Source organism: Sapajus apella, unplaced genomic scaffold (genome assembly GCF_009761245.1).
Source record: "Sapajus apella isolate SASKATOON/1434 unplaced genomic scaffold, GSC_monkey_1.0 scaffold15, whole genome shotgun sequence".
Classification (NCBI taxonomy): domain Eukaryota; kingdom Metazoa; phylum Chordata; class Mammalia; order Primates; family Cebidae; genus Sapajus; species Sapajus apella.
In genome coordinates this window covers 18403269-18428722 of record NW_022436955.1, presented here as the reverse complement: position 1 = coordinate 18428722, position 25454 = coordinate 18403269, and the positions used below count along the sequence as shown (strand labels likewise).

At 44.8% G+C, this 25454-nt stretch overlaps 1 protein-coding gene and 1 pseudogene across 4 annotated transcripts in view; one reads left to right on the top strand and one right to left on the bottom strand.

The window, feature by feature from the left end:
• Positions 1-25454, bottom strand: part of ZNRF1 (zinc and ring finger 1) — a 123744-nt gene that overhangs the window by 21597 nt on the left and 76693 nt on the right. The window lies entirely within an intron of this gene.
• On the top strand, positions 23019-24468 carry LOC116555630 (annotated as a pseudogene). Its single transcript, XR_004270608.1, has one exon. The product of XR_004270608.1 is annotated as a dnaJ homolog subfamily A member 1 pseudogene (transcript).

The following is a 25454-nucleotide window of genomic DNA, read 5'->3' as shown; positions in this document are numbered from 1 at the left end:
AACTGAGGAGGTAAAACTGAGACTAGCCTCAGGGTTCTCAGCTTCCAAACTAAAGTCCTTTCCATCAGGGCAGGGAGAGTTGACCATAGAGTTTTAAGAACGAGGTAGGTTGGGAAATATTACTTCTGGAGGAAACGCCATTGGTATAGGAAGAGACCTACACTTTACCTAAAGCAGGGTTAGCAATATCAGCATCTACTATCTCTGGTGTTTCTGTTTTATTTTATTTTGGTATGGCTCAAGAAATAACTCTGGGCTGGGCATGGTGGCTTATGCCTGTAGTATCAGCATTGTGGGAGGCCGTGGTGGAAGGATCACTTTAGTCCAGGAGTTTGAGATCAGCCTAGACAACATAGAGAGACCCTGTCTCTATTTAAAAAAAATTCTTTTTTAATTAGCTGGGTGTGGTGGTGTGCACCTCTAGTCCCAGCTTTTTGGGAGGCTGAGAAGGGAGGACTGCTTGAGCCCAGGAGGTTGAGGCTGCAGTGAGCCATGATCAGGCCACTGTACTCCAGCCAGGGCAACAGAGTGAGACGCTGTCTAAACAAAAAATAAACAAAACAAATAAGTTGGTCTATATGAACTGAGGGAAATCACATGATGACCTGGCTTTTCCATCCTCAAGACCATGGCAAGGGCACACTGGCCACGGGCTATGTAGAGTCCACTAGGGGGTGCCAGCAGCCCCCACCTCTGCCAGGTGACATTGCTGTTTCCTCTGAACCTCTTGAGCACTGTGTACTGTGACTGGCACTTGCCAACTGGAAACCAACAGTCTCTCTTCAACCTTTGCAGCATCTGCTTTTGCATATGATAATAAATAATACTTTGCATTTATTGAGTCATTACTATGGACAGCCATAGTGCTTTATGTGGCTCCTCATATAAGGTAGGTAGGTACTATCTGTCATTAACGCCATTTTACAGATGAGGACATCAAGGCCCAGAAGATTACATAACCTGATCAAGATTCACATGGCCAGAAAGAGCCAGAGCTGGCCCCTCACACCGAGGAAGTCTGCACTCTTGTTCACGTGCTGTGCTACTGACTAGCACCGAAGAGTTACGTGGCAGAAAGAAGAGAAATACTGGCTCTGACCAAATACTCATTTATGAATCTTCTACATTGTCCCAGCAATTTCTCCTTAAGTGCCCATGGTCCTGGCTAACCCCGTAATGTGAAACAATGGACACTTTTTTTCCTAGGAACTCTGTTAATCTGGAGTTCTGCTTTCAGTTTGGCACTGAGCCTACAACACTGGTTGTAAGATGCTGAATCTGCAATTACCTTTTAAATTAAAAAAAAAGGGTAAAAGGTAAGAGAGAGGAACACAGAGAGTAGAAAAGACTAACATCCCCGCCTTCTTTCCTGAAAGGTCATCTGATGATCAAGATGGATTCTCCCACTCCACTGCCCAAATCATTTCCCACACTCGTCCACTGCGGCCCTACAGAATGATAAATCCTGTGACATTTATGAGCTACCTGAAGGTTAAAATATCTAGGAAATTTTGATTCCATTTTGGAAAAAAAGCTCGCACAAAATTAAAATTAGCCCAGCAAAACAAAAGTAAACCAAAGGTCTGCAAAGTCATCCAGGCCACATGATTTTGTCAAATTTCCTAAGAGACTTTCATCAGCACTCAGAGCAGTTAAGCGATGCTTTTTTATTTTCTTTCAGGAGAAAGCTACAGGACATTCCCTATGCCTCTGAGACCAGGCTCTGCACGTCACACCCTGGAGGCCAGGGGAGCAGCCAGCCAGCGTTCCAGCCAGTCCCTGCAACACAGGTTGTGTCTGCCAAAAGTTTGCAACGGGCAGTGGATGAGATGTCAGTTTGCTCGGGCTTGCTGGCCAAGCCTGTCACTGGTTCACCTTAGGCTATCTTCTCCTCCCACCAGACAGAGGAAGAGGCAGGGAACGTACCTAGTTCCTTGTGCTTTTCCGCCATTAACTCAAAATGAGGATGAAATGAATGACAGAGCACTGTGCGGAATGCGTCCTTAGTCACGTAGTTCTGCTCTGGGTGGGTTCTGCCAAGCAAATGCGCCTAAAGGATCCTTCCACTTGCAAGCAAGAGAAGCCCACAGAGTCCTTCTAATGGAGACCTGGTTTCCTTTCTTTCCTTGTCATCAGATCGGCTCACTGTTTACATAGCCAGAAGAGCTGAGCAGAGAGTTGGATCAGCCAGAGTCCAGCTGCCTCCTGTCTTTCAACAAGTGCCTTAAGTGGGGAATCCTTTGCCATTTGGTTGGCTGTACCAGAGAGCAGAGCTCCCAAGAGAAGACAAGTCTGCACTTGCCATCTATGACCCCTTACTGTCAGGTCAAAGGGACACTCACAATATCAGGATAAGCTCACTGGTGAGTGAAGCAACAGTGATCCCAGGAATGCTGACATGGTCACGTGCATCAAGCATGTTCCTGGGTCAGGGTAACTGGGCATGTCTTCATCCAGGCCCTTCCATTTGACAGAGCAACAGACGAAGGATGGGGGCAACCGGTTCAAGCTACAAGAACTCTCCCAACCCACTGCAACATTTATCTTGCAACATAAACTCGAGTTTTAGTGCTCTGGAGACGGATACACTTCTCATTTTCCAAAGCTTCTCATTTTCCTTTAAGACCTGATTTCTCAAGCAGGACCACGTGCTGGCGGCGTGTTGCTCCAGTTTCCCTCCCCAGCCCTCCCTTCTCCCCTCTCCCCATGCTGATGCGCTATTTTAAAGGCTGCCCCAGTTCTGCCTGTCTCTGGGATCACCTAAAGGTAGAAGAATCAAACGAAGCAATCAGGGTAAAGAAAGCCACGCCATGCAGATGGGAGGTCCTGGGGCAGATGGGTAGATGAGGGTGCCTCTTGGCTGAGGTGCTCAGAGCACGTCCGCCCCTTGACTTTGTCCTTAGCATTCAGTTCTCAGCTTCCAGCCTCCATCTTTCCGTCACATCCTCATGGTGCTTCGTGTCCATAAAATGGGACTTGAATAAACTAATTTTAATAAATGGGATTTATTACAAATAGAAGTTCAAGGGGTAACATGGATGATTTTCATTTCTAAGCTGTAGGTATCACATTCTTCATTCTTCACCCTCAAAGACACACAGGCTCCCTCTCTGTCAACACAGAAAGAAGTGAAAATCAAAGCAATTTATCAGTTGCTGAACTGTGAGTCAGTCTCTCCTAGAGAACATTCTTGACCAGGAAAGGCTCAGGGATTCTGGCTTTTGACTCTTCCAACACTTCTCTTCTGGACTCGCCCTCTGCAGTTCTGCTCTGGAGCCTGGGGGCTCACCTGTTTCCCCAGAAAGTTCTCACAAGCAGACATCAGAAGACAGCCATATTGACAATGAAAGAATATATCTGTGTATGTGTATTAACATATTTGTTGTGATGGGTCAGTATGACCGGGTCATGGGGTGCCCAGATATTTCTCTCAACATTATTTCTGGTGTGTCTGTGAGGTGTTTCCAGGTGAGATCAGCATTTGAAACTACAGACTGAGTGAAGCAGACTGGCCTCCCCAAGGTGAGCAGGCCTCATCTAATCCACTGAGGACGTGAACAGAATAAAAAAGCAAAGAGGAGACATTTCACTCTCTCTGCCTACCAGCTTAAGCTGGGACACTGGTCTTCTCTTGCCCTTGAACTAGGACTTATACCATCAGCTCTTTGATTTCTCAGGAGAAACTCCAGTTCAAACTTGAAATGGAACTACATACTCCACAAGTTTTCCCAGGTCTCCAGCTTGCAGGTGGCACATCATGGGATTTCTCAGCTTCCATAATCATGTGAAGCCAATTTTTTTATAATAAATCTCTTTACACACACACACTCAAACACACACTCACACACATTGTTGGTTCTGTTTCTCTAGAAAACACTGACCAATAAATCTAACTACTAAAATACCAAATAAAAACTTAAAAGGACTAGCAACACCAGATGTTGGGAATTTTGGTGAAGATGAGTAGCAACTGGAACTCTCACATGTATCTGAGGGAATAGAAAATGACACAGCCACTTTGGGGGAAGGTCTAGTAGTTTCACATTAAACAAACATACACCCAGCCTATGACCCAAGCAATTTCTCACTATGGATTTACCCAAGAAAAATGTCAACATATGCCTACAAATAGTCATTTACAAGAATGTTCATCTCAGCTTTACTCCTAACAAGCAAAAACTGCTAACAATCCAAATGTCCGTCAACAGAATGGATAAAGAAACCGTGGTACATCCATGGAATAAAACGGAACACTACTCAGCTATAAAAAGCAATGAATTACCGATACATTGCAACAACATGGACGCATTAAAACATGCCAAGTGAAGGACACAAAAGTGCACACATGATTCTAATTATATGAAGTTCTAGAAAAGGCAAAATTAATCTACTGTGGAAGAAATCAGAACAGTGCTTGTCTCTAGGGGTTAGGGTGGGGGCAGAGATTCACTGAGAAGGAAATGAGAAAACTTTCTGGGGTGACAAAAATGTTCTGTATCATCAGGAGGGTTTCAGTTACACACGTGTATGTGTTTGTCAAAATTCACCAAATATATACTTAAGATTTGAGATTTCGTTGTTTGCAAATTTTACCTCAACCAGAAAAAAGACCTGTAAACAAATAAGGAACTGTAGTTAATTAGCTGTAGTTAGTAATCTATATCAGGGAAGGTCACGGATGTCTGCATTAAAATGAAATGAACAAACAAACAAAAAAATAAGATGCACAAGTTAAATTTCTTCCAACTTTTCCAAACGTTTGAATTTTTAATAAACATCGAACAAAGTGTCAAGCAGTGAGCTGTGTTGTGAAGAGATGGCCAAGCAGGGTGGGTGTGCGTGATAATTTGGATACAGTGGTCAGGGACAGCCTCTGAGGAGGTGACAGACAAGCAGAGCCCTGGATGTATTAGAGGAACAGTGAAGGCAGAACATCTAGGCACTGTGAAGCCAAGGGCCGTGGGTGACAGCTGAGGCACACTGTCAGTCTTTGTATATGCTCAAATACCTTTCTTTCATTCTGACAGCTGAATGGTTAGCTTGCCTGGGTACAGAATACTTGAGTAGCATTCCTTTTATCCCCCGTGGTCTGTAGATTAAATTCCACCATCTTCTACCTTTTTGGTGTTGCAAACAGGAAATCTGGTGCCAGTGTGACTCTTTTTCTTAAAAATTTGTTCCTTTGGCCTGAAAGCTTGAAGATTTTTCTCTTCATCCTAAGAGTTCAGAAACGTTACCAGGATATGCTTAGAGTGTCTTCTCGTATCAGTTTTACCTTTCAATATGCAGACTCAAGTCTTCCTTCTTTAGGGAAATTTTCTTCTAGATGTTTCATTACTTCTCCGGGTGGTAACTCATCAGTGCTGTTCACTAAATATTTCTAGCCTTCCTCCTACTATCTATACAGGTATTGATCGACTTACCACCTATGCAACTTATGACCATTCGACTTTATGACCACAATCGCTAGCCACGACTGCTCTGCGTCTGGCAGCGCAAACGTTGTCCAGCTGGGCGTACGACAGTGCGGACCAGCTTCTGGCGGCACTACCATCTCCGCGTGCACCATTTCAACTGTACATATAGCCTACTCAACTTACGACCAAATCGTGTTACGACCAGTCCGCAGTCCCAACCGTGGTTGTATGTCGAGCACTGGCTGTATATAATGACTGCATGTGCCTGCTCTCTTTGAAGTTAAGGGTGGGTTTGTGATTTGCTTTGGCCAATGAAATGTGAGCAGAAGAAACCTGCACACACCCAAGTGGACTTTAGGAGTCACCGTGTGACTTGCCATGCTACCTGTACTGCTGCAGTAATCAGGGAGCAGGTGTTGCAACGAAGCCTCTGCTGGCTCAGGTCCCTGAGTAACAACAGTGAGCACAGTCCTCCCTCTTGACCTGCACTGTATGCTGCAGCATGGGGAAGAGATCAACGTGCCGAACTGAGCCACCGAGCTAAGGGGACTGTGTATTATGACATTAAAAGCTAGTCCTGGCCTGTCCTGCCTCAAGCGCCCTTCCCCTACCTTTTTCCATTTCTAGTACTCCTGCTGCTTGTATGTCTTGGTTATATTGTCCAGGTCTCTTACTTTTTCTCTGTAACTTCTCTTTGCATTTTCTCTGGAGCTCAGCCTTTCTAACTCCATCTGGGTTTCACCTGCCTGCCCCACGCTTGGCTCAAAGAGGTAAATGGTTGGCATTGGGAGCCAGGGAATTAGGATATTTATATTCTGCTCTTTACATACATACGCTTTCTTGTATCAACTACAATTTAGGTACTTGTCATTTTCAATGTCTGTATTCCATATGATAATCTAATAATATTGTGCCTACCCACCTTCTTCTGTTGGGTATTAAGAGTCTCAATTTTTACCAACTATGAAGATCCTCTTAGTAAAGTGATCTTCATTTTCTACTCTATGCATGGTATATTCCACTCTGACATATTCCTGCTGCTTCTGAATTCTACATTGACTGGTAGGGAAGAAAAGGAATCAGACTAGGCATCAGAAGAAAACAGGTTTTCCCAATCACTAGCCAGATGGCCTCGTACGAGCTACTTAGTAATATTCAAGTAGTGCCCTGCCTATTCCAGAGTTGTTTTAAAGTCCAGCCAAGGATGGATGTGTGAATGCTCTGTGCAGAGTAAACCATTTTATCGGCTGCATCCACTACCGCTCAAATGTGCTGAAGCTTGCTGGCAAATCTGTCCATTTGAGGAAATTCGCAAATACTTCAGGCAAAAAAAGTGAAAAATGAGCTCAACTTACATAATGTATTTTGCGGACTCCTAGATGCCATCAATCACCATTATAAACCTCCAAGAAAGGCAAGAAAAGCTGCCAATAATTTTTTTTCAATATGGTATTCCACAGAAATTCATAATTTTAAGATGTGATTATATGGCACATCTTGATTTTAAAGTTGTTAAACTGTGAGTGTCTGTGCCTTAGAATTGATGAACATATGAAAAATACACATATGAATATCTGAAAAATCATACAGACTGAATTCCAATAATAAGTCCAAAAAATTTATTCCTGGCTGGGTACGGTGGCTCAGGCCTGTAATCCCAGCACTTTGGGAGGCCAAGGCAGGTGGATCACTTGAGCTCAGGAGTTCAAGACCAGCATGGGCAACATGGTGAAACCCCATCTCTACCAAAAATATAAAAATTGGCCAGGCATGGTGGCACATGCCTGTGGTCCCAGCTACTTGGGAGGCTGAAGTGGGAGGATGGCTGGAGCCCAGAAAGTCGAGGCAGCAGTGAGCCTTGATCAGGCCACTGCACTCCAGCATGGGTGACAGAGTAAGATCCTGTCTCAAAATTATTTCTGTATACTTATTGCAAACCAGAAGAGCCTGAGTGAAGACATCTACAGCTAGGAACAAAAGGAAGCACAGTGTGTGCATGTAAGTGGGAGTGAGGATATTAAACCCACCCTGCTGTACAATGAGTCCAGGTTGCAGCCTGCCAGGTGGAGCCTCAGCAACAGTATTCCAGTCCCATGAAGAATGGAGAAAGTATCTATCTGGAGCAGGAGCTATGGTCATTCACTGGTCTTGTTCCCTTTGACGCTCTAACTCGTTTCTTCCAAATAGAGGCCCTGGAAGGGCTACTTAGGAGAGAAATGATGGGGAAGCAGGGACAGGGACATGATGGTCTGATGACCTGAGTCTGAGCAGATACAAGAAGCTGAAAACTGACTGGGTGCAGTGGCTCACGCTTGTAATTCCAACATGTTGGAAGGTTGAGGCAGGAGAAATGCTTTAAGTCACGACTTCCAGACCAGCCCACCAGCCTGAGCAATATAGTGAGATCCCCTTGCCTACCAAAAAAAAAAAAAAAAAAAAAAAGCAGCAGCAGCTGAAAACATCAGCATGAGTGTGAAATGAGAATCAACTCCCAAATTATTCTCTAGGAAATACAAATATCAATTTATAACTCCTTGTCACCTGGCTACCAAGACTGGGCAAGTTTAGGGGCATTCATTTTGATTCAAAAAGTGTGGATGTAAAGTCTCCAGGGAAACACTTGGCTTGTATCTTGAAGATGTCTTACTTAGAGAATGTATTATCTGTTGAAAAAGGAGGTCCTCTTCCTCTTGGTGCAGTAGCCCAAGAATTTCTTCTAGTTCTTAGACATTAGGGATTACCTATAAGCTAGGCAGTAGGATATACAGGTCTGGCCAGGAAATGCCCAGTCATTCGGCTGAACATCATGCTCTCCTCACACATGGCTGCCCCACCTCTGTTTCCACCCCCCCACACACTGCACACCTACATCCCTTGGACCCAAAACCCACTGCTGCTGCTGGTGTGAACTTTCCAGCATTTGGGCAATGCCAGAGAACATTCCTAAGAGTAGGCTGAATTCCTCTGCCTGTTCCTCAGAAAATCAGCAACAACTGGAGACAAGGACCACCTTCTCTCAAGAAACAAAAACAAAGGCAACAATAAAAACTGCTCTCTAGGCAAAAGAGGCAATTACCACTCCCAAGGGATTTGTGGGCTGTCTATACAGCAGAAGAAGTGTTGCTTCCTCCACCCGCAGGAGGAACACTGTCCAAGTAGGACACCAACCATGCAGGTCGGGCTTCACTCTTGGCAGATGCTCGCAGAAGACCTTCCTGGAGAAACGGGACTGGCCTTGGAACTGCCTGGGTGCAGGCTTGCTTCTTCCCTGGATACAGACTATTTTCTAAGTCTTAGAGTCCTTATTTTTATTTTTTAAGAGACAGGGTCTCCCTCTGTTGTCCAGACAAGAGTGCAGTGGTGGGATCTTGGTTCACTGCAACCTCCACCTCCCGGGCTCAAGCAATCCAATCCCACCTCATCCTCTCAAGTAGCTGGGACTACAGGCATGTGCGCCTCTCAAGTACCTGGAGTCTTTATTGATTTAGTTAGAAATCCCAACCTTCAACTAACTTGCCTTTTTTTGTGGCGTGTACGTGGGGTGTGGGGGAGGTGTTTGGAGGGGAAAAGGGGAAAAGAGTTAGGGAAAGGAAAAGAATAATGAAGCAAAGTTTCACAGAGAAGCTATACAGGACCTACAGTTTATTTCTGGCCTCCTACAGGCATTGTCTACCCTACTGTCCACCTACTGGCTGACAGGAATTTTTCGATGACAAGAAAGAAAATGCCTGAACATACTACTAGATCACGTTCAGCATAGCATCTGACTCACCAGCGAACAGACATGACACTCACATCTAAGTGACTGCTCATATGGAATAAAACCATTTGCCTCGCGCTGTGTAACTTCTACCAGCTGATGCCGGCAGCTCAGCCTTTCTGCCACTGGAGGTCTATGAGAAGGCTCCTTCCTTGGCTCCCACTATAACCCGAGGATGCAGAATGTATGGTGCTGTATTCATTTCATTAAACCCATCAGCTAAGCTGGGCGCGGTGGCTCACGCCTGTAATCTCAGCACTTTGGTAGGCCGAGGTGGGGGGATCAGGAGGTCAGGAGTTTGAGACCAGCTTTGCCAACCAAGTGAAACCTCCTCTCTATTAAATATACAAAAATTAGTTGAACATGGTGGCACATGCCTGTAATCCCAGCTACTCAGGAAGCTAAGGCAGGAGAATCAACTGAACCCAGGAGGCAGAGGTTGCAGTGAGCCAAGATTGCGCCACTGCACTCTAGCCTGGGTGGCAGAGTGAAACTCCATCTCAGACAAAACAAAACAAAAACAAAAAACCCATCAGCTCAGGCTTGGGCTCTGGCACACAGCAACACTGCAGGCTGCCTTCCTGCCTTGGACCCGGCCCTGGCCCCCTGTCATCTGGGCATCCTCTGTTCAGCTCCATCTCCAACACAGGTAGATGGAGGCTGGAACCCAGAGGACATGGTCCAGTAAGCCACAATTGTGTTTTCAAATGGTACCTGAAGAGGAAGCAGCCAAAAGAGTAGAACGAAGTTGTTTTGAAAGGTCAGCAGCAGTGCAGTGATCAATCCTCTATCCAAGGAAATGATCAGAATGAGAGAAGACCTTCATACTTTAGTCCTTGCATTTCTCTCATCTAGGGCTATAGTGATCACAGAGAAAGACATGCAAAGACGCTAGATAGCTGTGAGGGCCTGACCAGTGGGTCAAAAGGAGTTTCCTAGAGACTCTCCAGACAGATAGCATGAATGAGAAGGTCCATGAATTCTAAGATCCCTAAAATAGTGAATGATTCCTACTCAAGGCATATAGAGTGTGCTACCATATTGCTTTTCTTTACCACTGGTTCAGGTTACTTGAGCCTGGTGGATAAGAATGAGAGAGGGTGAAGGTTGGGAGTAAGATGCAGAGGAGGCTCCAACAGGGTAGCAGGAACATGGCAATACCTCATAAATCTTGATTCATAATAACAGTTCCAAGGTTAAGAAAGTCAAGGATCTCCTTAGGACAAGAAATCTGACGAGCAAACAAAAGATGTGTCATATGATATAACATTAAAACCAAGTATATATCAGTGGACAAAAAAGTTAAGCCAGGAAGAAGTCTCTGTATTGGTCCTCAAAAACACAAATGTTTATGAAAGAAGCGGACCACACAAACTGGCAACTCCTTCTTCGTTCTGACATTTCACCTTGAAGACTAATTTTAGATTTATTGTAACATTCTTTCATTTCAAGTCAGCACTTCAATGTCCCAGAATACTGGCATCAGAAACATAAATGTTGAGGCCAGGCACCGTGGCTCATGCCTATAATCCTAGCACTTTGGGAGGATGAGGTGGTGGATCACCTGAGGTCAGGAGTTCGAGACCAGCCTAGCCAACATGGAGAAACCCTGTCTCTACTGAAAATACAAAATTAGCCAGGTGTGGTGGCACAAGCCTGTAATCCCAGCTACTTTAGTGGCTAAGGCAGGAGAATCGCTTGAACCCGGGAGGAGGAGGTTGCCATTAGCCAAGACTGTGTCATTGCAATCCAGCCTGGGCAACAGAGCAAAACTCCATTTCAAAAAAAATAATAAATATTGACAAATACTATTGAAATGTATGACCAGGTATGGTGGCTGACCCCTGTAATCCCAGCACTTTGGGAGGCCAAGGCGGGTGGATCACCTGAGGTCAGGATTTTTGAGACCAGCCTGGCCAACATGGTGAAATCCCATCTCTACTAAAATGGAAAAATCAGCCAGGCGTAGTGATGGGTATGTGTAATCCCGGTTACTTGGAAGGCTAAGGCAGGTGAATTGCTTGAACCCGGGAAGCGGAGGTTGTAGTGAACAGAGATTGCACCACTGCACTCGAGCCTGGGCAACAGAGCGAGACTCTGTCTCCAAAAAGAGAAAAAAGAAATGTGTTGAGGATAATTAAAAACAAACAAACAAACAAACAAAAAAAAAAAACCCCAAAAAAACAAGCAGCCAAATATAATGGAAAAACCTGGTGTGGGCTCAGAACTCCAGCATTCAAGTGCTGACTTCTCCATGCATGAGTTATGTACCAAGGGCACGTCCCTGAACCTCCCTGAGCTTCCATTTTCTCACCTGTAAAACAGGAATCATTTTACCACCCTAACTATTACACAGGAACATGTGTGTAACCAGCTGTACAAAGGTGTGGTAGGCAGAATAACGGCTCCCAAACACGTCCACCTCTGAATCCCCACAACATGTGAATGCTACCTTACGTGGAGAAAAGGGCTTGGCAGATTTGATGAATACAGAACCTTAAAATGGGGAGATTATTCAGGTGGGTTGAATGTAATAAGAGTCTTTATTAGGTAAAGAGAGAGGCAGAGAAGAAGACATGACTATGAAAGCAGACACAGAGATCTGAACACGCTTTGCTGCTAGCTTTTAAGCTGGAGGAAGGGGCCGTTAGCCAAGGAAAGCGCGTGGCCTCCAGGAGCTAGAAAAGACAAAGAAACAGATTCTCCCCCAGAGCCTCTGGAAGGAGCATAGCGCTGCAGACACCTTGATTGCAGACCAGCGAGACCACTGCAGACTTCTCATCTCCAAAAAAGCAAGAAAATACATTTGTGTTGTCAAATTTGTGGATATTTGCTACAGCAGCAACAGGAAATTAATGTAAAACCTTCTAAGAGTAATGGCTGTTCTTCCAAAGGATCAATTCTTTTTTTTTTTTTTTTTTTTTTTTTTTTTTGAGACAGAGTCTTACTCTGTCGCCATGCCGGAGTGCAGTGGCACAATCTTGGCTCACTGCAATCTCCAACTCCCTGGTTCAAGCGATCTCCTGCCTCAGCCTCCTGAGTAGCTGGGATTACAGGCATTCGCCTCCATGCCCAGCTGATTTTTTGTATTTGTAGTAGAGACAGAGGTTTACCATGTTGGTCAGGATGGTCTCGATCTCCTGACCTCGTGATCTGCCCACCCTGGCCTCCTAAAGTGCTGGGATGACAGGCATAAGTCACTGCACCCGGCCTGGATCAACTCTTAAAGGAGATTGAGGTTCAGCAGAGGGGTTCCCTGACTCTGCTGAAAATTATGAAGCAGGATATCTCAGTCAGTTTGGGTTGCTATAACAAAATACTGCAGACTGGGTGGCTTAAACAAGAAACATTTACCTCTCACAGTTCTGGAGACTGAGAAGCCCAAGATCAAGGTGCTGCCAGATTTGATATCTGGTGAAGGCCCTCTTCCTGATTTGCAAATGGCCACCATCTTGCTGTGTCTTACATGCTGGAGACAAAGTGCTGGTGTCTTTTCTTCTTCTGGAGGCACTAGTAATTTCATCACAAGGGCACCATACTCATGACCTCTTCTAAATTCACTTATCTCCCCCAAAATCCCCCTTCAAATGCCATCACACTGGGGATTAGGCTTCAACACATGAATTGTGGGGGAGTTGGGGGATAAAATACATTTGGTCCACAGCACGTGGTGTTCTATCTTGGGGAACCACTGAAAACTGTGCCCCAGAGAGGATGCCATGTGCTATGGACTGAATGTGCCACACTTAAGTAGGATAAGCAACCAAGTCAGTCCATCTGCCTATTTGTTCATATTTATTCTAGTTATTAAGTCATAAGGAAAATGGCAAAACAAATATAATTTCTACCCTCAGCGAACTGATGACCCATTAGGGAAGAGGAGAAAAGAGGAGGCCACAGAGTTCTCATTTCTTTCACATCCCTAAGTGGCTGTCTAGTAAATGCATCCCACACAGGCTCTTGACCTGAACCCTATGGGAATGGACATCAGCAGATCCATCAGCTTCCTGAAATAAGATGCCACATTCTAGGGGAGACTGAGAGGTAGATGTCAAAAGTATTTGGACTCAGAACCCAAAGGTTCAGAACCATTTGTATAACAAGAGAAAGATTATAGATAGAAGATTGAAACATATTATAAGAGATATTTCAGTAACAATCCAAATATTTGTGATTTAATTTTAGTACGGAGAAGATGGGACTCTCAAGTAAGAAGAAAACTGAATCAGGCCCTCCAGAGCTTTACAATTCATGATCACGATCATTCAATAAAGCATACAGAAGGGTCATTTAGAACAAGTTCCCTTAAGCATATTTTTCCTCTCTCCTGAGTCTGCATATGCAAGCTATTCCCTACCTCACACAACGCTCTCTCAATCCCACCTACACCTGCAGTAACTGCCCCAGTTCCAATGAAGCATCTCCAATGGCCATCTTCACTTCCTCTCCCAGTTCCTCTTGAACCTGCTCCAATCTCTAAAACCATCCTTTCCACGGTTGCCAATGACCTGCGCATGACAGCATCCTAACACCAATTCCTGAGCACTCAGCAGGCAGGTGAGAAGATGAGCCTCCTCCTCCACTTTTGCTGCACCTGCTGTCTGTGGTCCCCTTACAATATAAGCCCCTTGAAGGCAGAGTCTGCTTCTTTTACTGCTGTAGCCCCACAGCCTGGCATATGATGGGCTCTTGAAAATATCTGTTGGATGAATGAACATCACACTTCATGGAAATGTGTGAAAAAGGCACAGCTGTACAACCGGAAAGAGATATCAAATTAAGGGCAGTCAGCCTGCTGTCTGAGTCCATTCCCAGCAGAGACTACCTTCTATCACTCAAGGTTCCAGTAACTGCCATACCACAGAGAGGGTTAAGTAGGACAGTGAAGGATGTATGAGACACAATGTCGGTTAGGAACCCACTGCGGTCATGCTGCTTCCTGCCCGACCCACAGTTCCGATAAGGGGTGCAGATAACAATCATGTGTGCATGTGCAGAGACTGCAGGTGCCCCTGCCACCATGCTGTGGTATGCAGTGGGCATGAAGGGATCTGCTCTGGCTGCCACCTGGGCAGGCCTTGACAGTACTAGGGGAGGGAGAAAGGTCAGCCTCTGCCCCCCAGTAAAATCAAGACATAGTCAGCTAGGACAGCCTCCAGGTTCTCATTCCTCCTACCAACAATGAGGAGTAGGTGGAGCCTCTCCATCTACTCCCTCCCATCGACCCCCACCTGGAAGTGCCCAGAGACAGGGAAGAACAGCCAGCCCAGTGACCTGGGCTTATGACCCCCAGGCAGGGGTTGGCAAAGGACCCAACAACCATTTCCTGGGCAGTGGGAACTTCTGAGTGCTTGTGCACTCTGATAGATACATTTCCTTAATACATTTTTTCAATATTTTATTATTATTATGCTTTATAGAGACAAGGTCTTGCTATGTTGCCCAGGCTGGCTTCTAACTCCTGGCTTCAGGTGATCCTCCTGCCTAGGTCTCCCAAAGTGCTGGGATTATAGGCATGAGCCATGGCACTGGGCCTTAAAAAAAACTTTATTATGGAAATTTTCAGACAAAAAAATAGAATACAGTGAGCTCCCAGGTACTCATCACCCAGCTTCAACAATGATCAAATCAGGGCCAGTCCTGTCTGATTTTCCAGTGAGGTGCCCATGTCTTGGTCCGCTGGAACAACCCCAGTTTAAGCTTGTCATCTTGGTGTAATTAATAGCTCCCTCTTCCAGTTTCAAACATGCTTGCGATTAAATGATAAATTATATGGTCATCTGATTTTTATCCCAACTCACTCTCCCTGCACTAGATTATTTTGAAGACAATTCCAGACATTAAATAAATCCACCCGTAAATATTTCACAATGTGATGGTAAAGACTTAAATACAGCTCTATACCCTTTAGACACCAGCTTACGGGGCACTGTGCCCTCTCCTCTCAAGGGACTGTTGGAAGGGTCACCCAGTAGGCTCTGTGCTATGTGCTGGCACATGGAGCCTCACCAGGTGGGCATGACCCCAACTTAGGGATGGGGCTAACACACATGCAGAGAAGCCAAAGGTGTGCTCGTGCTGGCCTGACTCCACTGCATGCCTCCTTCCATAGCACCGCACTGCCTCTGCACAGGAGGTCTAGAAATGGCCATGGACAGCAAAAGAGCAGAACAGACCAGCAGTCCGTGGCTCATTTTACACATGCACACAGAAGGCGCAGCATGAGTGTCAATAATTCAGAGTGAATAAATGCAAACCACAAACCAACCCACAGAGAATAAAATACCAATCTTTACCTCTGCTCTCTGGATGGTATTGCTGCAAGATTCTAGAGCTAGGCTCAAAGTTAGGGTATTTTAAGCAACCTACCTTCCTGACATTTACGAGAAAATAGTGAGAGAAAGGGGACATAATCATGTCTTCTGAGTCCTCAGAAGTGAACCAGAAAGTTCACCGGTCTATGATCCAGCAACCCTATTTCTGAGTGTATTTCCTAGCGAAATCCTCACACAGGTCAACCAGAGACAGCACAAGGATGTTGGTGACATGACCGTGTCGGGTACCAGATGATCCCCGTAAGAATGGGCAAGGCCCCCGAAGAGCATGTACATGATGAATACTATGCAGAAGCCACAAGCAATGGATGAAACATATACACTGGACAGATCCAAAAGCAGTGCTGACAGAAAAGGAAACAAAAGGATTCGTAGCATCAAGCCATTTGTGCCATTTTACTTAAGTTAAAAACATGCACGCAACTAAAACCTTAGATTAACAAAACCATACACACAAAACCCATGTATGCATAGAAAGCAGCAATTGATAATAAACCAATACATCAAATATATTCACATGGTTGTCTATGGAGGGAATAGGCAACAGGAATGAAAGGAAGAGGTCAATGTATGAAGGAATAAAACCAAGAAAGCTGTCAGGTCTCCATGAAGTCCTGCTGGCCTCTGCTGATGTCTCCCACCGCCCCCTGCTGCATTCGCCATTGTCCCTAATCACCGGGCTGTGGCGGCGCTTCCCCGGACAAGCTCCTCACCCAACCCTGTCATCTTAACTGTTCTATGATAATGTAAATACCTCTCACCCAACTCTGCCATCGTAACTGAACTTGTGGTCATGTATACTCCTTTGCCCTTACCCCCTTCCACTGTAACCGAACTTACTCTGCAACACCCCCACCCCCCAAAAAAACTACCCAAACCTATAAAACCAACTCCTATCCCACTGCCCTTTGCTAATGCCCTTTTTGGCCTTAGCCCATCTGCACCCAGGTGAATAAACAGCCATGTTGCTCACACAAAGCCTGTTGGGAAGGTCTCTTCGTTCAAAGCGCACATTTATTTTTTATTTTTATTTTAAGACAGGGTTTTACCACGTTGGTCAGGATGGTCTTGAACTCCCGACCGCAGGTGATCTGCCTGCCTTGGGCTCCAAAGTGCTTGGATTACAGGCCTGAGCCACCACGCCCAGCGTTTTTTCAACAGCCCCCCTGCCAAGACCAGTGAGACCAGCAACAGTGTGTCAAACATGGAATAGCATTAACTCAACACCATGTACTGGAGGGTGGTCCAAAAAGGAAAAAAAAAAAAAAGGAAAAATAAGAACTATTAATAAAAACTAGCAAGCAATCAACAATTCTGCAAAGTCTTGCCTCAATTTTATATGTATGTACACACACACACCACACACACACACTAGGGGGGTGTCTCATTATATTACCCAGGCTGTCTCCAACTCTTGGGCTCAAGCAATCCTCCCACCTTGGCCTCCCAAAGTATAGGATTACACCTGGCCCCTCAGTTTTTTAAATGCTTTATTTCGCCAACAAGACAACTGGTTGTGTGTGTGATGAACAGTAGCACTGAGGCCCATGACTACATCAACATAGTCCCTGCATCTCAGAGATGAAGCTGGAGGGGCTCAAATGGAGGCCTTTGTTGCAATGCCTTCCTCACAGTGAGGGCCTAGGATTGCTGGTCACAAGGCCATCTGCTTCCAACTGGATGAGCCACGTCGCAGCTCTGTTTACATTTCTTACTTGCAAAAGGAGGGGTTCAATGGGACAATCTACACCTGAAATTGCTTCCTGCTCTAACACTTGACACTTGCACAAGTGTGTGTGTGTATACTACAACATAGCTAATCCTATGTTCTAAACTGTGTTAGTAATTTTGTGCATATGTTATTGTCTCTAGCAGGTGGACACTGAGGCTGAATCCACTTTCTCCACTTAACTTAGCAGGTTACTCTGTGTCAGGCACCGAACTGGACGCTGAACAGTACAAGGGGCAGGGAGAGCTCCTTCCTGGAGCTTAAACTCTGATGAGGGATCCAGACAAGTAAACAAGCCCCAGAGCACTACCTTGTGATCAGCATTGTGACAGGGACACGACAAGGTCCCAAATGGAACTAGGAGTGGGGCCTGCACTGCCCTTTGGGGCCAGTGGGTTGGGATGACAGTGATGTTGGGAAAGCCTTCTTGTAAGAAGGAAAGTTTAGGCTGAGTCTAAAAGATAAAGAGGCCAGGCATGGTGGTTCACACCTGTAATCCCAGCACTTTGGGAAGCTGAGGCTGGAGGACTGTTTGAGTCCAGGGGTTCGAGACCAGCCAGGGCAACATGGCAAAACCCTATCTCTACAAAAAAGACAAAAAATTGGACTGCATACCATGCATCTGGTAATCAAAAAAAAAAAAAAAATTAACTGGGCATGGTGGCATGCACTTCATAGTGCCAACTACTTGGCAGGCTGAGGTGGGAGGATCGACTGAGCTTGAGAGATTGACGCTAGAGTAAGCCATGATTGTGCCACTGCACTCCAGCCAGGAAGATCGTCTCAAAAATAATAAAAAATAGAAGATAAGCAAAAGTCAGCCAGGCAGACAAGGGGTATTCCAGGTGCAGGAGTCAGGGGTAAGAAAGAAAGAGTTCCAGGTAGAGGGGACATCGTGTGCAAAGGCCCCGGGGTGACACAGAGTATTCTTTCAAAACAAAGGGAGAATAATGATATGGTTGGATCAGAAAGGTAGACACCTATCAGCAGCTGACGCATGCAGTAGGCTGTATTTTCCGAAAACAGCCTCACGACTATTTCCAGTCCCACACGTACTTCTAGAACCTTGCCGCTCTTCACCAAACACTGGAATCTGTTTTCTCTCCCCTTGAACCTGGATGGGCTTGGGATTATTCTGACCCAGAGTACGGCCAAAATGCTATGACTTGTAAGGCTAAGTCACACAAAAGATGGAGCCACTGCCCAGCTCTCAGGACCCTCACCCTTGGAAGCTTGCCACCATGCTGTAAGGAAGCCCAGGCCACATGGAGAGGCCACCATCAGCATTTGGATCAACAGCCCTTGCTGAGGTCTCTGTGGAGAACCAGACATGTGAGGGAATGAGCCATCCAAAGACACCTGTGGCCGGGCGCAGTGGCACACCTATAATCCCAGCACTTTGGGAGGCCAAGGCAGGCAGATCACTTGAGGTCAGGAGTTTGAGACCATCCTGGCCAACATGGTGAAACCCTGTCTCTACTAAAAGTATAAAAATTAGCCAGGTGTGCTACTGGGTGCCTGTAATCCCAGCCAGTTGGGAGGCTGAGGCAGGAGAGTCTCTTGAACCAGGGAGGCAGAGGTTGCAGTGAGCTGAGATTGCACCACTGCACTCCAGCCAGGGCAACACAGTGAGACTCTGTCTCAAAAAAAAAAAAAATAAGTAACCTTCTAGTTTTCAGCTGAGGCCCCAGACATCATAGACCAGCAGAAACTAGCTGCTTCTGCTGTGTCCTACACAAATACAGTACCTGACCCACGGAGTCCGTGATCATGATAAGTAGTTGTCGTAGGCGACTGAGTTTGGGGTATTTTGTTATGAAGCAACAGTACAAGAATAAATAAAGCATAGTTTATTCATTCAATGGAAAACTATTATAGCAAGATGATGAAAAGTCTACAGTCCTACAGAACAAGATGGGTGGCTCTCAGACACGATCTGAGTGAAGGAGGCAGACACATGAGTGCCTGGGATCACTGTCTGATCCTATCTACTTAAGGTACAAAACAGGCAAGGCAAGTCCACGCTGTTCCAGGTCTAGAAAACAGTACCTGCTATGTAAGCTGCAACTGGGAAGGGGTATGGTGGGCGAGGCGGGGGGGATTCCCAGGATGCCGGTTACACAGAAGTGTTTAGTTCGTGAAAATGCATCAGGATGTATACTTACAATGCAATATAAGCACTTCTTTGTATGGAGATTAAACTGCAATAAATAAGTTTCCTTTTGAAAAATGCTGACAGAGTGGCAAAAAAATGTAGACATGGACACTAAAGAGGAAAGCAGGGTCAGTGGGCAAGGCTCATTGGGGGTTTAGGTGCATCATTCCAGAAACTGCAGGACTATCCAACAGTTCAGAGGTGGCTTATATTTCAGAAATACTACTTTTGCCATGGTGCAGTAAATGGATTGGCAGGGGTCTAAAAGCTTGCAGAGCAGTTGGGAGTCACTGCAGTCATTCAGGCTATTGGTAGTGTGAATGGAGAGGCCAGCCTGGGCTAGGCTGCCCTGCTGCCCTGCCAAACATTAAGGTCCCTACGCTCCTGGGGCCCCTGGGCCGGCTGCCCAATGGGCCATCTGTTGGATTCAGAATCCAGAAGGGACATCTGGTCAACCCAACTCTGAACAATTATTTGTCTTGATTACTGAGCTTTTTGGCATCCCCTTATATTTTCTCCCTGGCTCTGGCAGAAAGTGCATGGATTAAAACGATTTTTAAAGGGTTTGCTCTCTTGGACATGTTATTAGCTTAGAAGTCAGAGAATTAGGGGTGTAGAAGTTAATGATATTCAAGTGGCTTGCTTGGGCAACTGGGTAAATGGTGGTTTTCGCAGAGACATAAACTCTCTAAGGGGAACAGGCTGCTAGAAAGCGGGCAGGGGTGAAGATGATGGTAGAGTTTTGGGCATACCAAGCTACAGGAAAGTGAGAAACATACAAGTGGAAATAGCTGGTTTATCTGCTGTGATGGGCTGAGGCCCAGGGGGAAGATCTGGACTGGAGATGTGGATTAGGTTACAAACAGTTTTTAAAAGCCCAGATGAGCCCACTCCAGGAGAATGTACAAAGACCCAAGACTGAGCCCTGAAGGGAAACCATTTAAGGGAACAGACTTAAACACCTGGGCAAAGATGGTGGACACAGGAAATAGAGGAGAGCAGTGAAGAATAACATTTATAGCAGGATCAGAGGAAAAAAATAACCCTCCGCCCCAAACAAATGATGCTGCCAAACTGGAGATGTCTATGTGCAAAGTAACTCTTCTTGCTGTCTTTTTCCCCCTTTTTCTTAAAGGCAATAGTGCTACTAAAAGACTACATCCTAACTTTGGTTAAACAACTCAGATCTTTAAAATGATGAGCCAATTAACCCTATTCACCCCTTTAGCTAAAGAGCAACAGAAAGTACCATTTTTCTGACTTTCTTGGGTCCCTTTGGTGTTCCTCCAGCATCAGCTTGATTCTATCCATTTTCTGAATGAAGCAAGGGAGGAGGGGGTGGGGCCCTCACATTTTTTAATGTACCCAAAATAACTGAGTGAGGAACTTCTGGCCCATTTCACAGAATAGGAAAAAAAAAAAAAAAAAGACTCAGACAAGTAAGGGAATAGATGTTAGGTGAAAAGGGAAATGTGTTCCCTGGCCTTGGCTACCAAGGCCAAATTTAAAGCAATGATTAGGGCGATTTCATTTTATGCCTTGGAGGGAGTGGATTGTGTGGCTACAGAAGTCGTGAGGAGCTTGTTGCACAGATGCTGGACCCCAGCAGCAGCCCCGGCCCTGCTTATCCACTGCAGCAGCTGGTCTCCGAGGCCCTCACACACACCTGGGGTAGTCTTCCTCCAAAGGTCCTGCTATTATAGCAGGATCACTGTGTCTGTAGCTTTTTGGACAAATATTTGAGTTTGGCTTTAAAAGGCAAAACCAATCAACTAGACAATATGTGAAAAAGGAACAGTAGGTATGGATCAGAGCCCCACTCTGCCACTGGAGAAAAGGACTGGCCACAGTAGCACAGCTGCCCCACTGCTGGTGCCCACGGCAAACTGAAACTGACCTTGGCCTGGCTTGTATTAATTGGTTCATGACTTTTTGAGACAGGGTCTTGCTCTGTCACCCAGGTTGGAGTACACTGGCGTGATCACAGCTCACTGCAGCTTCGACCTCCGGGCTTAAGCCATCCTCCCACCTCAGTCTCTCGAGTAGCTGAGACTACAGGTGCACGCAATGATGCTCAGCTTTTTTTGTTTGTTTGTTTGTTTGTTTGGTAGAGACAAGGTCTTGCTATTGTTGGCCAGGCTGGTCTTGAATTCCTGGCCTCAAATGATACGCCTGCCTCAGCCTCCCCAAACACGGAGATCAAAGCCATGAGCTACTGTGCCTGGCCCTTTTGTACTATTTTTTAATTTTTCTGAATGTTTGAAAGTTTTTATAATAATAGTTTTTTAAAGCTGCAGTGAATTGTGTGATATTCACATTAAGCAGGATAAATAAATGATTATAAATAGCTTCACCTCAGCTCAAATTTTGCTGCCATGTGGGTTAAGAAAAAGCGTTTAGTTTTCAGAGAGTTCTGGATTTCAGATTTGTAGATAATAGATGTATTAATTTTGTCATGTTACCATTCTCATGTACGTCTTTAACCCTTCTAGAGTCGACCACTGTGTGTGATATTCTGTGCAGAGCCAGTTAATGATTCTTCATGTTAATTAGTCAATTCCCCTAACATTATCTATTAAGCAATCTATCCTTTTTCCATTGCTTCATAGTGCCTCCTTATTGTATATTAAATTCCCATATGTACATGGGTCCTCCTCTGAGATCTTTATTCTATTTCATTTGTCTATTACCTGTTTTTGCGCAGACATCAATTGCTTTTAATACAATGGTTTGGAAGCTTAAAGTTCCCTTTTCTCTTCTTTCTAAAGTTTAACTTAGGTAATCCAAATGCATTTAAAAATAAAATTTCTTCAAAAAAATCCAATTAGAATTCTGAATGAGTTTTACTTGTAGCAGACTGTATTTTCCAAAGATAGCTGCACCAATATAAATCTCATCCCACATGACCTTCTTACAATCTGATATTAGCACTCCTCTATTGAGACATGGGGTCTATGTTCCCTTGTACCTGGAGTGACCTCCCCACCTGCCTCAAACAACAGAATGTGCTGTGTGACTTCCAAGGGGCAGTCAGAAAGATAAAATGGCTTCGACTTGGTTCTCTTTTGGGACAAGGGCTGTGCGAGCCCTGAGTCAACATGTACTTAGTGCAGTGACCCAGAAGGCACCACATTGGAGAGATCACATGGAAAACATACACAGGAAACAGAGATGCTGGAGAACTGCAGCTGTCCCAGACCCCGACTGCTTGAGTCTTCCCAGACCAGACATCAGGCATGTGAGACCTTTGAGATGGTCACAGCCACAGTGACTATAGGACTGCAACCTCAAGAGAGGCTTAAAACGCCAAAAATGCCTGGCAGAGCTGCTCTCAAATGCTTGGTTCACAAAAACTGTGAGATATAATGATTATTACTGTTTTAAGCTATTATGTTTTGGAGTACTTTGTTACCCCACAGTTACTGAAATAGCACTGAATTTCTAAGTCAAGGAGAAAAGAAGAGTATCATTTTATAATACTATATCTCATGCAAGGACATAGAATGTCTTTCCATGTATTTGGATCTTCCAGAGAGGTTCTACATAGCGTTTAAGTTAATGAGAAAAACTTTATAGTTTCTTCTGCTATTGTTTTGTTTCTTACAATATTTCTAGGAGGAACTTTCCAGAACGCTCAGGGAGAGGCGGAGGTGCGGTAGCTGCCCGAGCTGCGCACAGCTCCGCGCTCCTTCCCACTCCCTCACACACCGACCTCAGCCCGCTCACTGGCAGTAGAGGATGGTGAAAGAAACCACTTACTACGATGTTTTGGGAGTCAAACCCAATGCTACTCAGGAAGAATTGAAAAAGGCTTATAGGAAACTGGCCTTGAAGTACCATCCTGATAAGAATCCAAATGAAGGAGAGAAGTTTAAACAGATTTCTCAAGCTTACGAAGTTCTCTCTGATGCAAAGAAAAGGGAATTATATGACAAAGGAGGAGAACAGGCAATTAAAGAGGGTAGAGCAGGCGGTGGTTTTGGCTCCCCCATGGACATCTTTGTTATGTTTTTTGGAGGAGGAGGAAGGATGCAGAGAGAAAGGAGAGGTAAAAATGTTGTACATCAGCTCTCAGTTACCCTAGAAGACTTATATAATGGTGCAACAAGAAAACTGGCTCTGCAAAAGAATGTGATTTGTGACAAACGTGAAGGTAGAGGAGGTAAGAAAGGAGCAGTAGAGTACTGTCCCAATTGCCGAGGTACTAGAATGCAAATAAGAACTCATCAGACAGGACCTAGAATGGTTCAGCAGTCAGCCTGTGTGCATGAAGTGCCAGGGCCACGGGGAGCGGATCAGTCCTAAAGATAGATGTAAAACCTGCAATGGAAGGAAGATAATTCGAGAGAGGAAGATTCTAGAAGTTCATATTGACAAAGTCATGAAAGATGGCCAGAAGGTAACATTCCATGGTGAAGGAGACCAAGAACGAGAGCTGGAGCCAGGAGATATAATCATTGTGTTAGATCAGAAGGACCATGCTGATTTTACTTGACAAGGAAAAGACCTTTTCATGTGTATGGACGTACAGCTGGTTGAAGCACTGTGTGGCTTCCAAAAGCCAGTATCTACTCTTGACAACTGAACCATAGTCATCACCTCTCATCCAGGTCAGATTGTCAAGCATGGAGATATCAAGTGTGTATTAAATGAAGGCATGCCAATTTATCATAGACCATATGAAAAGGGTTGCCTAATCATTGAATTTAAGGTAAACTTTCCTGAGAATGGCTTTCTCTCTCCTGATAAACTGTCTTTGCTGGAAAAACTCCTACTGGAGAGGATGGAAGTGGAAGAGACTGATGAGATGGATCAAGAAGAACTGGTGGACTTTGATCCAAATCAGGAAAGATAGCGCCATTACAACGGAGAAGCATATGAGGATGATGAACATCATCCCAGAGGTGGTGTTCAGTGTCAGACCTCTTAATGGGCCAGTGAATAACACTCACTGCTGGCATTTTAAGTGCGGTAGTGAATGAGTAAGGACTGTAATCATAATATGCTCACTACTTGCTCTTGTTTTTCTTTTAATCAACTATAGTAGTGTTTTAAAAAAGAATAAAGGCAAATATAAAAGCTCAAAAAAAAGATATTTCTAGTTGATTATTGATGGCTTAGAGAAAGTCAATTTAATTTGACAGGATTTTGTTCACATCTGTTCATATCAAGTAAAAATAAAGTGTTTTCTTGTTCCTTCTTTAATTTTCCTTTCCTTAACCTGTTGGTCAGTACCTCCACTATTATGTTTAACAAAATTTCTTCCTGGCTGGGCGTGGTGGCTCATGCCTGTAATCCCAGCACTTGGGGAGGCCGAGGCAGGTAGATCACCTGAGGTTGGGAGTTCAAGATCAGCCTGGCCAACATGGTGAAACCCCAGCTCCTCTAAAAACACAAAAATTAGCCGGGTGTGGTGGCGCATGCCTATAATCCCAGCTACTCAGGAGGCTGAGATAGGAGAACGGCTTGAATCCGGAAGGCAGAGGCTGCAGCGAGCCGAGATTGCACCACTGCACTCCAGCCTGGCCAACAGAGCAAAACTCTGTCTCAAAAAAATAAAAAACTTCCACTGAATAAACGTTTGCTGTAGATTTTTGGTACGACATTTCAAAATCAAACTGTTTCTTTCTCATTATTTTGTTGAGAATGTTAAACATAAAATGGCAATGAACTCATCAAATTTGTTTTCTGTATCAAGTGACATAATCATGTCGTCCCCTTCTGTGGTCTATTGATATAACAGGGTCTCTGATGTTGAACCAGTCTTATCTTTTGGGGGAAAACAGCACTTGTGATATATGTCCTCAATATATTATTAGATCAATTAGCTGATACTTTATTTGGGTTTTTTGTAATAGAGGTGCCAGGGAGCTTTTTCATTTGTGATCAAACATTAGTATCTATTTAGTCTTTTTTCTGCAGTGGTCAGTTTCTTCAAAGAAAGTCTCCACACTCTTGTCTCTACCACTGAGCTTCTGGAACTGAATGGGAAACAAGTTTGGAGCCTGGCTGCAGAGATACCTTCGGACCCTGTGATTTGGCATCTCACTCCTACTTC